The 15,344-nt window shown below is 41.2% G+C and overlaps 1 protein-coding gene and 1 long non-coding RNA gene across 2 annotated transcripts in view; one reads left to right on the forward strand and one right to left on the reverse strand.

The window, feature by feature from the left end:
• Window positions 1–6,524, reverse strand: part of LOC114062159 — an 18,621-nt gene extending 12,097 nt beyond the window's left edge. The window contains exon 1 of the long non-coding RNA XR_003572315.1: window positions 6,399–6,524. This is a non-coding gene — a long non-coding RNA (uncharacterized LOC114062159). The remainder of the gene's footprint in view (window positions 1–6,398) is intronic.
• Window positions 6,525–6,660: 136 nt separating this feature from the next.
• FRS2 (fibroblast growth factor receptor substrate 2) overlaps window positions 6,661–15,344 on the forward strand; it is a 49,717-nt gene continuing 41,033 nt past the window's right edge. Inside the window, exon 1 of the mRNA XM_027893272.1 lies at window positions 6,661–6,780. The gene's annotated coding sequence lies outside the window, so the exon portion shown is untranslated. The remainder of the gene's footprint in view (window positions 6,781–15,344) is intronic.

A 15,344-nucleotide genomic window follows, 5' to 3' on the forward strand; every position in this document is an offset into this window, starting at 1 on the left:
TTTGCATCAGCAGCAAACTGTGCTGCTTCCTTTACTCACTCTTTCCAAGACCGTTTCTGAGTATGCTAACTAGTGCAGGTCCCAGCATGAATCCCTGTGGGAGTCCAATCTCACTCTCCCACAGTGTAAAAAAATGAGTATTTATTGCTATCCCCTTAACCCTTCTCTTTCAGCTAGTTACTAATTCATGAGACAAGCTCCCTCCCTAACCTATGACAGTTAATGTTATTTAGCAGCACTGTCAAGGGACTGTGCCAAAGGCTCTTTTGAAATCACTACAATGAATGTATCGCCCTGGTTTATCAGTTTGTTGATTTCAGCAAAGAACTTCATAATTATGACAAAGCTTCTCTATCTACAAAACCCCATGTTGATTTTTCCGCAGTCTGACGTATTTGTCTGTATGCTGAAGCCTCACCCCAGCTGTCACTGACTTGCTTGTTTAACCTGAAACAAGTCTCTCACCAAAAGGAGGACTCAGATGCTGAAAATGAACACTTGCGAGCCTTCAATCCAAAATTATTGTCTTTAAAATTCTCATCCAGTTCCTTTCCAGCTATGGAGCTGCCTGCATTTCCATAAATTCTCATTTCAGTAAGGTTCCTAAAACATCTCTGACCGCTTTCACATGTACCTCCCAGCAAGTAAATTCTACTCCTAAAAGTCCATCCCAGACAGTCAATAAAACAATTTCAGTGGATAGAATTAAAAAAGCTGTAATAACTGTATGATGGTTACAGTACACTCCAAGTGTGCGGGGAAAATATTAATTTATAAGTTCACACACTGAGGATGAAATGAAACCCAAGTCCCCCACATGCTGAATTTTGGAATTTTTAATCACTGAACTATAAGAAAATGACAGGCTGGTTTCTCCTAGCCTTAAATATTCACATCCTGTATAAAAGGGGGCCCCCTTGGGCATCTAACAAAAAAAGAGTTCACTGGCATGAATTCCAAGTAGAGGAGGCAGCTCCTTCCAACTCTGTTAGTTCTGAAGATGCTGAGAGACACACTTCAAAGTTTTGCAGCTGTACTTGCCTGCCTGTTCTGCCTCTGCACCGAAACACCTCTCATGTAGCTGTGTTGGCAAAATGAACTATTTGTCAGTGTCCTGGTTATGAACTCACAGTATGGACTTAACTGAACACTCCCAAATTAGCACTGTTGTGGCTGAGGTAAAGGTGCATAGTCCACCTGCAAGTTTTCCAATAGCAGGCATAATATCGACTCATAGGACACAACTGACACAAGGCCAGCATCCAACACCAACCTGTAGTCACTGTGACTTCAGTCATATAAATGTCATTTCACAGTGAGAAGTTTAGCCAGCTTCTTTTTCAGAGTGGATTCCAAATGATCCCATTCCTCCACTTCCTTCTGCCATGTACAGTATGGGAAACCTGGACAGAGAACTAGTTGTGATTGACTTCACCCACCACCAAAGTTCTCCAATGTTAACTGCCACAAATATGAGCAGTGTAGTATTGCTCCTATATACCTCCACACTTCCTTGGAAGTAAAATGAAACTATATTTCTTGTCTTGAAAAAGAACCCCAGAAAAAATTCCACTAATGCTAATGAAGTATCAACTAACACAATGACAAATGACCTAAGAATACCTAAGTAGTTATTCACTAAATGAATAAGGCAAAGGGCACTTGCTGCATGCAGAGGTTTAAAATAACCAGCTGTTTTCTCCTGTGAGAGGTATCTGTTCTGTGTCCTGAAGGCAAGAATAGAAAAATGGTAGGCTATGATAGGCTACGTAATTCTATCATATTCGGTGCCCACAAGGGAGTCAAAACCACAGCTGCACAAGCTGACTAATTTTTAAGTTTGCTATTGTGACAATGCTCTTTGAACACTGTTTTGTACATAGTACATACTCAAGTGTGCACAGTTCTGAAGCCTTGAAACTCTGAAATACAAAGGGGTGAAGCAAGGTCATAGCAGCAATCTTCATTTGGAAAAAAAAATGCTGTCAGCTGAAGTCAGATCTTGAATGTTACTGCAACACACTGTATTTTTTTTTCGCATTTAATTAGATTTACGACCCACTTGGTTATCACAGGCTAGTTGGAAACAGACGTGTGTACATTCTACAGTCAACATATCGATGCTCCTCCAGGGAAACAATCATCAGGAAGTTACAGGAACCGCATGGGACAGCCTTTGTTAGGAAAACAAAACCAGCTCAATTTGGTCAAGTAGAACATTCATTTGTGAGAAGAACTGAATGAGTATATATACTTGTGAGGCCCAAAAAGCAGCTTCACTTGCAATGATGTTTTTCAGGCCTTGAATATTCAAATGGTAAAGCATATCTAGCATCTCAAAGAGTAAATTACATAGTATCTCAGACAGCAAGCTCAGTCTAAAACGAGGTCAGAAAAAATACCTAAGTTTAAAATCATTATATTATCTTTAAAAGTCTACCAACTGACTGTCACAAGAAGTACCCTGTCTTCCACAGAATACTACTTGCAGATCACAGATGCCCTAACAATATCAGTGGTGTATTTGTACAAGGAAGACAATTTATACAACTGAAGAAAAACAAATTAAAATACAAATAGCCATCTGAAGAATTCCTGAATGACCAGGTCTGCTCGACTTTTTTTCTGGCTACCACAGGAATAAGAGCAGAAAGTCTGTCATATTCCAGCAGTCACTTCAGGAAAAACATCACTATGTGAATCAAAATGTCCAGCTGCAAAACACATCTATTTACTATTGAACTTCTTTTTCACTTTTAACTGAAATCACAGCTAACGATGACAATACTCAATGAAGTAGTGAACTACTTCATTGATTAGCTTAGTCTTGCACTTCCTTCTTGAAAAAATACTATTAACTGTGCTGGGGAGCTATGCTTTCTGAAGAGGTGCAGGATCAGGCTATAAGTAGCTGTTGTATGGCCCTTACTGTATGCAAGGGGTTTGTTTGGTTGTGAAAACAAAAACTTGTTGACCTGATATACAAATGTTATTCTACTTATGCCACACAAGGGGATGCAGAATGTAACATGATTGGATTGGCACTCCCTTCCATTAAGAACTTCCCCCTGATGTCCAATCTGAACATCCCCTGGTGCACCTTGAGGCCATTTCTTCTTGTCCTGTTGCTGGTTGCCTGGGAGAAGAGCCAACCCCCACCTGGCTACATCCTCCTCTCAGGTAGTTGCAAAGAGTGATGAGGTCACCCCTGAGCCTCCTTTTCTCCAGATTGAACAACCCCAGCTCCTTCAGCTGCTCCTCACAGGGCTTGTGCTCTAGACCCTTCACCATCTTCATTGCCCTTCTCTGGACACATTTCAGCACCTCAATGTCTTTCCTGTAGTGAGGGGCCCAAAACTGGGCACAGGACTCAAGCTGTGGCCTCACTAGTACCGAGTACGGGGAAAAATCTGCTGTTAAAATATTGTACATGACTGGACTGCACTCTTGCTTACAGAATTGAATACTGCCTAAATTAACATAGGTCATAGGCAAAAGCACTTCACCTGCAGACTTCAAATTTCATGCTAAAAGCCACCACAACATGTTGGTAAGAATCATCTTGTAGGAATCCAGAAACTGGAACAAGAGGGGTCAATGAACCAACACGGATATACATTACGACAGTGCAGTGAGCATTTCTGGAAACAGAAGCTACAATATATCTAATGCAGTTGAATTTTACTTCATCTTCAAAGACTAAGAATCTTTCAAAAATATTTATATGACCTAATTTTTAAATAAAAGGGAGGAGTTAAACCCTGAAAATTTTCATTTAGGATGAAAGTTTAATTATTAGTAAAGGAGAAAATTCTAAAGAGTACTAAAATTTAAGACCTTTAAAATGACCATTCAACTTGGTAAACCACTTATGAATCAAGAGAACGATGAAATGTATGATTACTTTTGTTGCCTCAAAAAGCCATGCATTTAGCCCACCCAGTAGCCACTGTAAAAGACCCTATAAAAAATGCTCAAGCAAACAAATTGAAAGGCTTAGTTACTAAAATAATAATTTTACAAATTTTAGCTATGGGCTAGCTAATCACTTACGGAAAAGCTTTAAAAGTAGCAGCAGCATCTAATTTCTAAAAAGAGAGAATGTGAGCTTTAGTGAAACAACAGAGGAAGCCTTTGACTTCAAAGGTGATGCCAAGAAAATTTAGCAAGATCTAAAAGATGCCATCAAAGGACTTCAAGCAATATAAGTTCATAACTTGCAAAAGTCTGTAAGCAGCTATGTAATCTTTGAAAGACTAGTAGTAATTGATGTTGCATCTGAAGACAGCTGTGATAGTCTCAGTTTGGGATGACAAAAATGACTGTAGTTACGAGCAGCAACCAGCATGTCACAGATCCAAAACATCTATGAAGTGAGAAAGAGAAGGTACAATGTGACAGTTTCTCAGCAGGAATGCAAAGCAGCAAGGTCTTAATTGAATAATAAAGCCAGAAAATCACCTGGAGAAAAATACATAACAGCCACAAAATGCAGTAGAATTCCAGTATGTAAATACTGAATTGTCTGTCAGTAAATCTGGGTGAGGTGGATAAGGTAACACTCAGGTAAGCAGTAAGGACTTCACCCATGAACAAAACCAGGACTTCACCTTTGAGGAAGACATTGAACAAGTCCAAATTTAATACAAATCCCTACATATAATTTAAGTGCAGCCATTCACATAAACTGGTGAAGGCATGGTGAATGCTCAAGGGAGAGAAAAATAAATGACCCAGAAGAGACATGTCAAAACTTTGTTCCTTGCTCATCCAGACACTGCTGAAAAGACTACAGAAAAATTGCAAGGTATCATACTTAGTTGAATGTGAATTTACAGATTGAGATCAACAGCTGAATCTGAACAGACTTTAGGGCCAGTCCTGTGACCTGAAGGTCACAAGGAATTCTGCACGTTTGTCTTTAGAGCCGCTTATTGTTTTGTAGCCCATTGGTGTATTATGTTTATGGGATATGAGCACATACTGTATGTTAGGTGACAGAGCTTGCTACACAACTTCACCTATTACATGACTCAGCTGGAGGAAAATCCCATTTGCTCTGCTTTATCCATCCAGCTCTCCGAGTGCTGACTCACGCACAGAAGCCAACAGCTGCAATGGTACAGACGCTAAACCACAGTTGTGCTCTCTCTGACAGAATCACAGAATATGCTGAGTTGGAAGGGACCCACAAAAATCCTCATGTCCAACTCCTGGCCCTGCACAGGCCCCAAGAATCACACCATGGGCCTGAGAGCATTGTCCAAACGCTTCTTGAACTCTGTCAGGCTTGGTGCTGTAACCACTCCCCCGGGGGAGCCTGTTCCACTGCCCAACCACCCTCTGCATGAAGAACCTATTTCTAATATCCAACTTAAATCTCTCAACACAATTTCAGGCCATTCCCTTGAGTCCTGTCACTGGTCACCACAGAGAAGAGATCAGTGCCAGCCCCTCCTCTTCCCCTCATGAGGAAGTTGTAACTGCAGTGAGGTCTCCCCTCAGTCTCCCCACCTCCAGGCCAAAGACAGCGAGTGACCTCAGCCCCCTCTTCCTTCTAGATATTATCACCTTTCCAGCATGTACATCTGAAGAAAATCTCTGCGTGGACTTCAGCTTTTCCAGCTCTCACAAAATCTATAGATTAAATGAATGTTGGGGTAGTGGAGTACTGTCATGCATTTGCTTCTGACACTTCTGCTATAAAACAGTAATTGTCCAGGGAAGAGAAGAAAGTGAGCAACTCTGAGGGCAAGATTCTCCATTCTCCCTGTCATGAGATAACTGAAACACAGTCAAAACAGGAGTTGCACAACCCCTGAGAAAGTCAGATACATAGACAGACCTGTTCTGTGAAGCAATTCGGTGCAAGGCATTGTTTGGCAAAGGGGTCAGAAGTTAGATCAAGGCCAGAGAAGCTGGATAACAAGAGGAAAACATATGTAACACAATGTGAGACAAAGCTGAATGTTTTGTGCAGGCTGCTGGCTGCTCTGTGAGCCATGTGTTTGTGTGTCGAAACAAAAACTACATATTCAAGGTTAATTGTAGATCACAACGTTTTGGGCTTTAAACAGGGAACAGACACGGTGGTGTGCAGGTAAGTGACACCAAGAACAAACGTGGGATTTTTTTTTTTTCTTGCACTGTCTAACAGCAGTGTTAAGCATTTCTGCAAACCTGCACAACACGCAGGTGTGGCACCTCCTCCCGTTCTTTTCGTTTCCCACATTAATTCCGCTGTATCTTTGTTTCTAATGTGCACGGTGCCCACCTCTGCTTTCCGTCGCAGGCAGTGCAGCCCCAGGAACACAGCGCAGCCCCGGCGGCTGTAGGTGAGGGGCTACCGTGGCAGCCTCTACAGCGACAGAGGTGACACCGAGAACACCAAAACTTACATGGAACCAAGCCAATCCGAGCCAACGCTTCCCAGAGCTGTGCGCGGAATTGCAGCTTTAACTCTTTATTTTCTTTTACCCTGAGGAAGCAGTGAGACTCGCTCCGTGGCCGCTCCCCTCCCCGCAGCCCCGGCGCAGCCCCAGCCCCGCCGCCACTGCCGGTGCCGTTGCCGGGGCCCCGCCCGCCCCGCGGCCCGGCGCGCGCTGCCCCGGAAGGCGCTCGCGGCGCTCCGGAAGCGGAGCCGGGCAGGGTCCGGCCCAGAGCGCGGCCCTGTCGCTGCCGCGGTCGGAGGCGCAGCCGTGCCCCGGCCCGACGCGGGGCCGCCGTCTCGCCCGTCACAGGCGGCCCGGCCCGGCGGCCGGCGCGGGGCTCATGGCCAAGGTGGGTGCTGGTCCTCGCCCCCTCCTCCGGCTCCTTCTCGCGGGGTGCCCGGCCGGCTCGGCTGGGAGGGGGCGGCAGCGGAGCCTCCCGGGCCCAGGAGCAGCCCCTTGTGTCGCCTCCTGCCGTGGGAGCCAGGGCTGGGATGTGCCCTGCGATAGGACCTGCTTCTCCTGCCCCGTGGGTCGGGGTGCGGGAGGTGGGTGGCGGCGGGGCCCCCACGGGCACGGGGGCTGCGGGCGGGGGTTGTTTGTGGGCGGGGAAGGCGGGGGGGCATCGCTGCCCTGCTCTGGGGCTGGGGCTGGGCCGGGAGCGGCGGTGGACGAGCGGAGAGTGAGTTTAAAAACAAAAGAGCAGGCGATAAAGTTGTCCCGGCGGTGGCTGTGCTGGAGGCAGGTCTGGCGAGGAGCGGTCCCGGCTGCCTGACCTGCCGCCTCCTCGGCGTGTCTGACGGCCTTGTCTCATCCCGTGTGACCTGTCAGTCACTCGCACCTTCCCCAGGTCAGCTGCGTCTGTCACATGCCTCTGAGACAACCGCGTTTGCTGTTCAAATCGCCGGGAAAGCCCAGGGGCTTTAGAGGTGCAAGTCCTGAGACTAACTGAGAGCTCTGTCGGGTCAGTGGGTTGGGACCAGCAGACAGTCTGCCAGGGGAAGGGGGTTCTCCAGGCCCTTCAAAGTGGTGCTGTGTGTATGAATGAAAGTTATAACTAGCTCACTGCCTCGTCGTTTTGAACTTCCCTTCCTGACATATCCCTAGACGTGAATGCACCAAGGATAGATCTGAAGAGTCGAAGAGGTGTCTCAATACTTGTATGACTCGATTCTCCATCTAAACTTAATTTTTCTTTAACAAAAGTGTGTCTTCTTATCTTCCTGGTCGCTGCATCTTGTTCAGAGTTAATGCGTAACATGTGATAATCATCATTAGAAATCACTAGGAGTGTTATTGGACTGTGAGTTGAAATTAGTACTGTTATTACAATGAATACTCACTGTAGAAATCAGGGTTGATTTAAAAAACTTGCCAACTGTGTTTTGATATTAATATTTTTAACAAGTGTTTATTTTATGACTTTTTTGAATAGTCCTTGATTATTTTTTTTAACTTAAAGCCCTAGTGACAAAGTGACATTTAATGTAATGAGCAAAAAAGTGTTATTGCTCTGTTAAAAATGGCTTGTTGTTAAGATACACGGGTTCAGATCCAGGGAAATTCATTGTCTGTTTTGCTTGGTTAGCAAGTGCTTTTGAACAGCACACCCACCTATGCCTGCTTGAAAAGAAACTTGTATCAGGATAAATCGCCAGGTCAGGCCCAAAAACCGTTAACTCCATTTCAAAGGGAAAGAAATTAAGAACTTTATTCCAGACGGAGATTCCCTATTTACTTCTGTGTCAAGAATGCTTTGAAAACATTTGCTGAAACAATATACCAGCAGTTTTATGAATATCTGGTTAAAGGGCTTTCCAGGGTTTTACTCACTTTCCAGTTCAGTGTCTTGTCTCAAATGTTGGTGGTGAATTGTAGTCAAGATAAACTGTTCTCACTTCTGTGTAATTTTTACAGGCAGAGTGCTTTGGAGCATTTTTTTATACTACGAGAACTTTCTGTTAAAGAGAAGACCAATTATCTTAAATTGCTGCAATGGGCAAGTGGTAGTTTGTGGAAGAATCTAGCTTTGTGGAAAAAAAAAAAGTTTCATAAGCTAGAAAAATATAAAACATGGTACTTGGAAAGACTGGTTTTCAGATACATGCATCTGATTCTGCACTTCAGTTCTTGAACTGTAATGTTGATATGCTTTATCTTTTGAATTGATATAATTGTTTCTTTTCTTTGTCAACTGGATGAACATAAACAGATATATTTACTTCCCATGGAAATAGTTCCCTGCTAAATCTAATGACCCAGTAATACATTCTGTTGTTTGGAAGTTAGCAAGATCATTGTAACAGTCTGTACTCCTACTTATGATAATTAACTTAAAAAGTTAGCTTGAAAGTAGCTACATCCATATTTATTAGGTGTCTGATTCTGAATGCATTGAAGTGAATTTTGTTCACTTCTCTGACCACTGGGACTTGTAGCTTAAGCACAACTTCTTGAGTAATGGATGAAATTCACTCCTGAGTAGAGAGGTTTGTAAGATCACTTTAATCACCAGAATTGTTTAAATTCCTTGTAAATGCTAAAATATGGTTGTTTATATTTAACATGGCTGCAGTGGTTTTATTTCATATGTGTTCTTCCTGTACAAATATCTGAAGTGATTTAATCAGTGACGTTTAAAAGAATATCTAGTCAAACTATCATTAAGTTAGAATAAGTAATGTGCTGTCTTTGTTTTATTAAATATGAAGGGTCAAATTAGTTAATTTAGTGGACTGGCCTCTTTTCCTGCAGCTTGTGTCCAAGCAGACTATGGCTGCCTAGGTTTTTGAAAAAATTGGAATAATCTTAGGAACAAATTGATTAAAATAATCATGTTCATATATGCAGGCAAGTTTAGATTTAAAATGTGGTGGTGTATGAGTGCATTTCCACAGCATCACAAGCTGATCAAAATTGTACCTCCTGCCTTCCCAGCCTCTTTCCTTCTTTTCCTTCCTTGTGCTAGTAAGGATTGCATTGGGAGCTGATTCAGGAAGCTGAACTGCCTGAAAATGAGCAACTCTTTTTTTCCCTTGATAGAATTAGTTTTTAGTTGACTCAGAACCGACTCAACCTGCAGTTGCATACCTGTCAGTGGCTACGTGAGTGAAGAGGTGGGATCCCAGAGAGGAAGGGAACAGTGGCGCTTCTTAGGCCTGCATCTGTCAGGGTGATGGTGCAGGACTCCAGCCTGTGACCTGCTCCTGCTTTGCATCAGTGTACAGCTGGTGTAGACCAGCTCCACCATTGAAAAACATGGTCCTGTTTGCTTCCACCCCATACTCTGCTGCTTCCTCCTTTGTGCAGGCACATACTTGTATGGTTATGTGGTGTGGTGAGCCGGGCTGAGGATTGAACTAACCTGGGGGAGGGGCAGGGGCAGGGAGGGGAGGGTTCGGTTGGAGCTGGATCAGTTTGCTGCACAAACATTTGTGCTGGCTCAAAGATGGGGGTGGAAGCAAGCAGTAAGGGGAGCAGGGTGTGTCTGTTTCTTTTGGTGACAGTGACACATTATGCCAGTTGAAAATATATTTGATACTGGCCTTATTCTATGAGGTTAAGCTGGTACTGCATTGAGAGTTTGAAGACATTGTTTGGTTATGGTTCATGGGCATATTTTACATCTAAGACCCCTTAAACCACAGTCTGATTTCAGAATGTACTTTGAAGGTATTTTTGAGTCTGGCCTTTTGTATGGTAACTAATTTTTAAAAAAATTTCAATTTTTGTACCTATTGTTTCATTTAGAGGTACTTAATGTGAAAATATGCGCCTGTTTATAACTGTTTTTTAATCCATCAAATTACTGCAACAAATTTGTTTAGCATATATATTGAGTTCTTAAGTTTAAAAGACTTAAATAAGAAAAGATAGTGATCAGAGTGTCCACTAAGAACACTGCAAGATATTTTGCGGTAACGAGCAGATAAACAAACTGAACATATCTACAGAAATTATGAGGCGACCCTAAGGCATACATTGTAACTTCGGACAGTTTCTGAGGAGGCAGTCTGTGAATTCTTAACTAACTATAATGGTTAGTGGTTTTCAAAATCTGTCTTAAGGCTTTCAGCCTATCACAGAAGTTTTACTTAGTGTTTCAAGATATGGATAAGCATTGATTTTTATGGGTTTTTTTCTCCCCCTTAATAACTGTGAAAATGGTAGATACTGTGTCCCTCAGCCATTTGTCTCTTTTCTCTGCCATAGATTACCATGCTAAATGACCCTTTCAAGAGAAGCTGTACACAGTGTTATGTGCTTTAGGCATAATCAGCAGTTAAATGGACAGTATGAGCTCAACCTGCCTTCACTGGTCAGTTACCTTGATTAATTTTTCCCGAGGCGATCAGTGTGCTCTTACATGATTCACTCTGTTTCAGGTCTGAATGGGCAGTAGTCTCTCTTTGCTGGGTGGTGGTGAGTAACTCTGGGCAGTAGCTTCTGCTGGAAGAGATGACCTATCTGCAGCCTTTAAGTGACGTTTTCTATAACAAGTGTAATGGGTTTTATTTTTGTCTGCCACTGAATAACATAGTTTTTAAACAAAGGTATTTGAGGAGCTGTTGGCTAAAAACTGCTGCCCAGAGATGTGTAATTTCACACGGTGCATGCAGATAATATATTGGTTGTATATAAGCTGTAGAACAGCAGTCCTAGTAGACTTTGAGTTTTACGCTCTTAAGCGTCATCTTTCCTTGTTGGCCCTTCTGTGTAATCAGTGTTAGATGTGAAGATTCATTTTGAACTTGAACTGTTGATAAACAGGTGTGTGGTGCTTTCTCACATAAGTATGTATGCATGTAAATCTGTGTGTGTGTATCATGTATTCTCCAAGTATGGTGTATTTTTCAAAGCTTCCTCTTCAGTTTAGTTCACTCTTTATCGAGGTCCATTTTCCTGCAGCCATATGATTCTCCAGAATTTCAGTTTTCCCCTCAGGCTTCGAATTGCAATAGGAATTATTATCCCTTGGCTTAAAAAAAAAGAACTAATAACTTATTTCTGATGTTTATACAATAAAAAAATCATGATTATTGCATGTTTGGGACTGACTATATGCATTCTTTTCTTATTAATGGAAATGGCGTTGTGACTACTGTCTGTTTCCTTCTCATGTCTTAGAGTACTTTGATTTCATCTCGTATTTATTCTTTCTCTAAAATGCTTCCACATCGATATGTGGGGAAGTGAGATGAGAAATGTCTTATCACATGAGTGACACATAATCTGTCACTGACTTCTCAGGTGCTCCAGGGTAATCCCTAAATTTTTTGCCTGAATCTCAGTCAACAAAGTAATACTACTATCTGTGTTAGACAGTATGTTCCTCTGAATTATTGCAAGTGTAAAATCGTTTTGTTGCCTGTCATTGCTATAATACCTGCCTGTGCTGGATGGCCACCTTTATTTACTTCAGTTTCCAGAGTCAACCACAGTTACTAGACCTGTCACTTCTTCTCACTTAACTGTTTTTTGTTTTGTTTTGTTTTTATATAAAAATTCAGGTTCAGTTTTGGATGATAGAAATACCTCTGTGTTGGTACGTTTTTGAAAAAAAAAAAAAAATCCCAAATGTAAGTTTTAGAATTATCCTTTTTCTTTTCTTTTACTTATGATAAATGTGTATCTTATGACAAAGGCATTCAAGTATATCTTGCTATTGAGCTTTTTCTTGTACTGTGTTTGTTACTTTGCTGTTGAGGAAAACGTGATTCGGAAATACTGTATAAAGTATCTATGCTCTCTATCCCATATGCCAATACGTGGATTCCTGTGTTTCTAATGCAAGATAAACGTCTTGGATCTCTCATGGGAGCTGCAGTTAAAGCTAATGTGGTGATATTTTTACTGTTTTCCTACTGCTGCTGCCAAAGAATTTAAACTGCATAATAGTTCTTATCTGCTCCAGTTGCTCACCTTGACAGAATGAAACATGTCTTTCAAGAAGATTTTCTTAAACGCTTTGCACAGGGATATTGTCTTCTTGTGCGCTAGTATGACACTTGGCACGATATGCATTCCATTCTCACCATGCTTTAGCTGGTAAATGTGATTGTAGTGCTTGTTTAGAACCATAAAATATCGTAAGTTGGAAGGAACCCATTCTGTTAGCATTGGAAGGGTACTCATCAGCACAATTCTCAATGTATTTCTGAGATTTAATGTCTTTATTTCATTACTTGCAAGATGTAGAGTGTGTACTTGCAGGGTATAGAGTTGACTGGTTTTGCCGTGTCTTAGGACACTGTGACATCTTTTTTCCCAAATAGAGGTGTTGAAGCACTTGCTTTAAAGGGGAAACTCCCACTATTTTTTTTGTCCTGCAGAAATGCAAAGTTTAGTTTTTATATGAACTTGAAGTGAAAAATGAATGATCTAGTGCTGGTGTTCGATCTTGGTAGCGCTTTTCTGAACTGACAGCAGTAGCTTTTTGTTTAGCAGCACAGCAGAGCAAAACAGAGCTGACTGTGCAGCAGTTATGCTTCAGACATGGCTAAATTTTTCAGTCTATTTATGAGTATCAACAAACACTTTGTGCATACTTTTGCCATGCGTTGAATGCTTCTATTTTCCTTTAATTTAGCTTAAAACTACTAATGGAATTCCTGAGGTTTTGAGAGGAATAGCTCTTGGCAAGCCTAGGGTTTTGAAACCAAAGGCAAATTAAGATACCAAGCAAACACAGGGAGGGCTACTTCATGGAAGTATGTTAAGATTCTTCTGACATATAAGCATTTGTTGTAGTTTGCATTTTTTTGTTTGTTTTTCTTTTTTAATCTCTTTGAATTACTCCTTTAAAGCACAGTTGTTGTTTTTCTTTTAAAAAAATCTTACTGGAACACAAGGGGACTTTTTTTCCTCTTGATGTCACTTAATAAGTTTAGCCTTTTCAGGCAACCATTACAAGTAGAGGGTGTAATGCTACTTTCTTTCTAGCTGTCTGTATTTTTCAGTAACTCAAACACTGATTTAAGCATGTAGTTAGAACACAAATTTTAGTTTAAATAAAATAAGCTCTTGCTTTTCAGTCACCACAATAACTGTAATTGAAAGTCGTTGTGCATCTGTCAGGTGGTACAATAATACAATTAAAAATTATTTAGGCTTTCAAAGTGTAGTTGGGCTTTTTGTAAAACATATAGGTAAGCTGCTTCTGTTTTGTGGGAATAAGAAGACATATGATGTAGGGAAACTTGCCTGGCTGTCACAGCCTTGACCTCTTCTGCCTCTATGATCCTGCTTGCTGCAAGCCTCTTCCCTCTTTTGGACCCTCTTCCCACTAATCCCAAGGGGTGCTGCATTCATAGGAATCTTGCATGCTATCTCCCTTATTTGTATTACTGCATTTCTTTGTAGAGTTTCATGGCTCTTTATGTGCCTTCATTTAGCCCTCCATTTCCTTGCAGTGTTTCTTATTGATATAATAATTTTGAGTGTTTCACAGCTCATTATCTTCCATCGCAAAGTTAACTCATTTACTTGCCATTTGGGATGCTGCTGACAGTGGTATAATCCTCTCTGGCCCAGGAAGAGCAGTTGTTTTTGGGAGTAGCCCTCTCTTTCCTCTTCTCCTTGAGTGCATGGTCATGTTTTATTCATATGCTCCTTCTTCCTTGTCCAAACAACATTTTCAAGACCACATTTTCTTCTGACTTTGCAAATGAAGTTTCTGTATCTGCCACCTGGAGTACCTGAAGTACCTTTTCCCTCTTCTCCTGATATCCGTATCTCTGCAGTCTGTTCAAAATACAGCTGGTACAATGTTTCACTGGTCTGAGTCCTAGTTTCCTCATCAACCTAAGGCTAGCTCATTGTCTTTGAATTCAAAGACCCACATCGCATATTTCTGCATCATAGTCTTCTTTCTCCTTGATGCTTTTGGTGCTCAAATCAGTCTTTTTTTCTCCTTCCCCCCTTCCTTTACTTATGTTTCATGTCATATCCTTCGCTTTGATTGACAAAACTTTTGGGAATAACTGTATGTTACATGTGTTAATACTACTACAAGAGAAAATGATTGCACCTGTAACTTCTCTTCTTGGGTATTAGAGTATTCTGTTGTCTCTTTGCTTATACAGATGAATTACATTTTTGTCTACCCAAGCTGACAGGGATACTTGCTACTTTTGCATCTTTTCTTATAGATACCTGTGAAATGTGTGTTGCTGTTTATCTTTCAAATCTGGTTCACTTGTCTGGTGACTATACATTGTAAAGAGCACCAGTAGCGTGCTTTAAAGTCTGTTGTGTGAGTACACTGTCAGATTTTGTGGAATTTTATTATCCTGTGTGATTTCATTTAGCAAATATTTTGGCAGGTTTCTTTGGTGAGGCAAATAAGATGTAATCTGAAACTTTTATTGAAGATATATAGAAATTGAACTTAAACTGGACATCAAAGTAAGTGTCATGACCTATGCTTGGCTTATTGCAGAAATAAGTTAATGTTAACAAAGGTAATATTTTTTTTCTTAATAAGGAAAACCAAGTGACTGAAATAATTCTTTTTGGTCTCAGGAAACTTTGGTTCACAAGGTTTTTGTGGCTTGTGTTTCAGATTTTGTTTGTGATTTTGGGGGGGTTTATTTTGGAGAAAGTTAAACTTTTGTGGCTCCTTATTATTTGAATGTTTTTGGCTGATAATACAATGAAAAAGTAAACCAGAAATAACTTCTAAAATGAGAAGTTTTAACATATAGCTTGCTGTACCTGTCTTAGAAATGTTTTAGGATAGTATAGTTAAGTCATTGTGAATCTCTCCTGTGTCATGGCAGCTGCCTTGTGTTTCTTTCTCTTAAAATCTACAGAGTAGACTTTCAGGCCTTGACATTGAGAATGCAGTGTGTGTGTAACTCATCAGTCTGTATTACCGTAAATGTAAAAGGACTAGAGTGGTGGTGGTTAGTGTTA

This window comes from Empidonax traillii, unplaced genomic scaffold (assembly GCF_003031625.1).
Source record: "Empidonax traillii isolate 1590-97213 ecotype Southwest subspecies unplaced genomic scaffold, ASM303162v1 scaffold385:size1130455, whole genome shotgun sequence".
NCBI classification, from domain to species: Eukaryota; Metazoa; Chordata; class Aves; order Passeriformes; family Tyrannidae; genus Empidonax; species Empidonax traillii.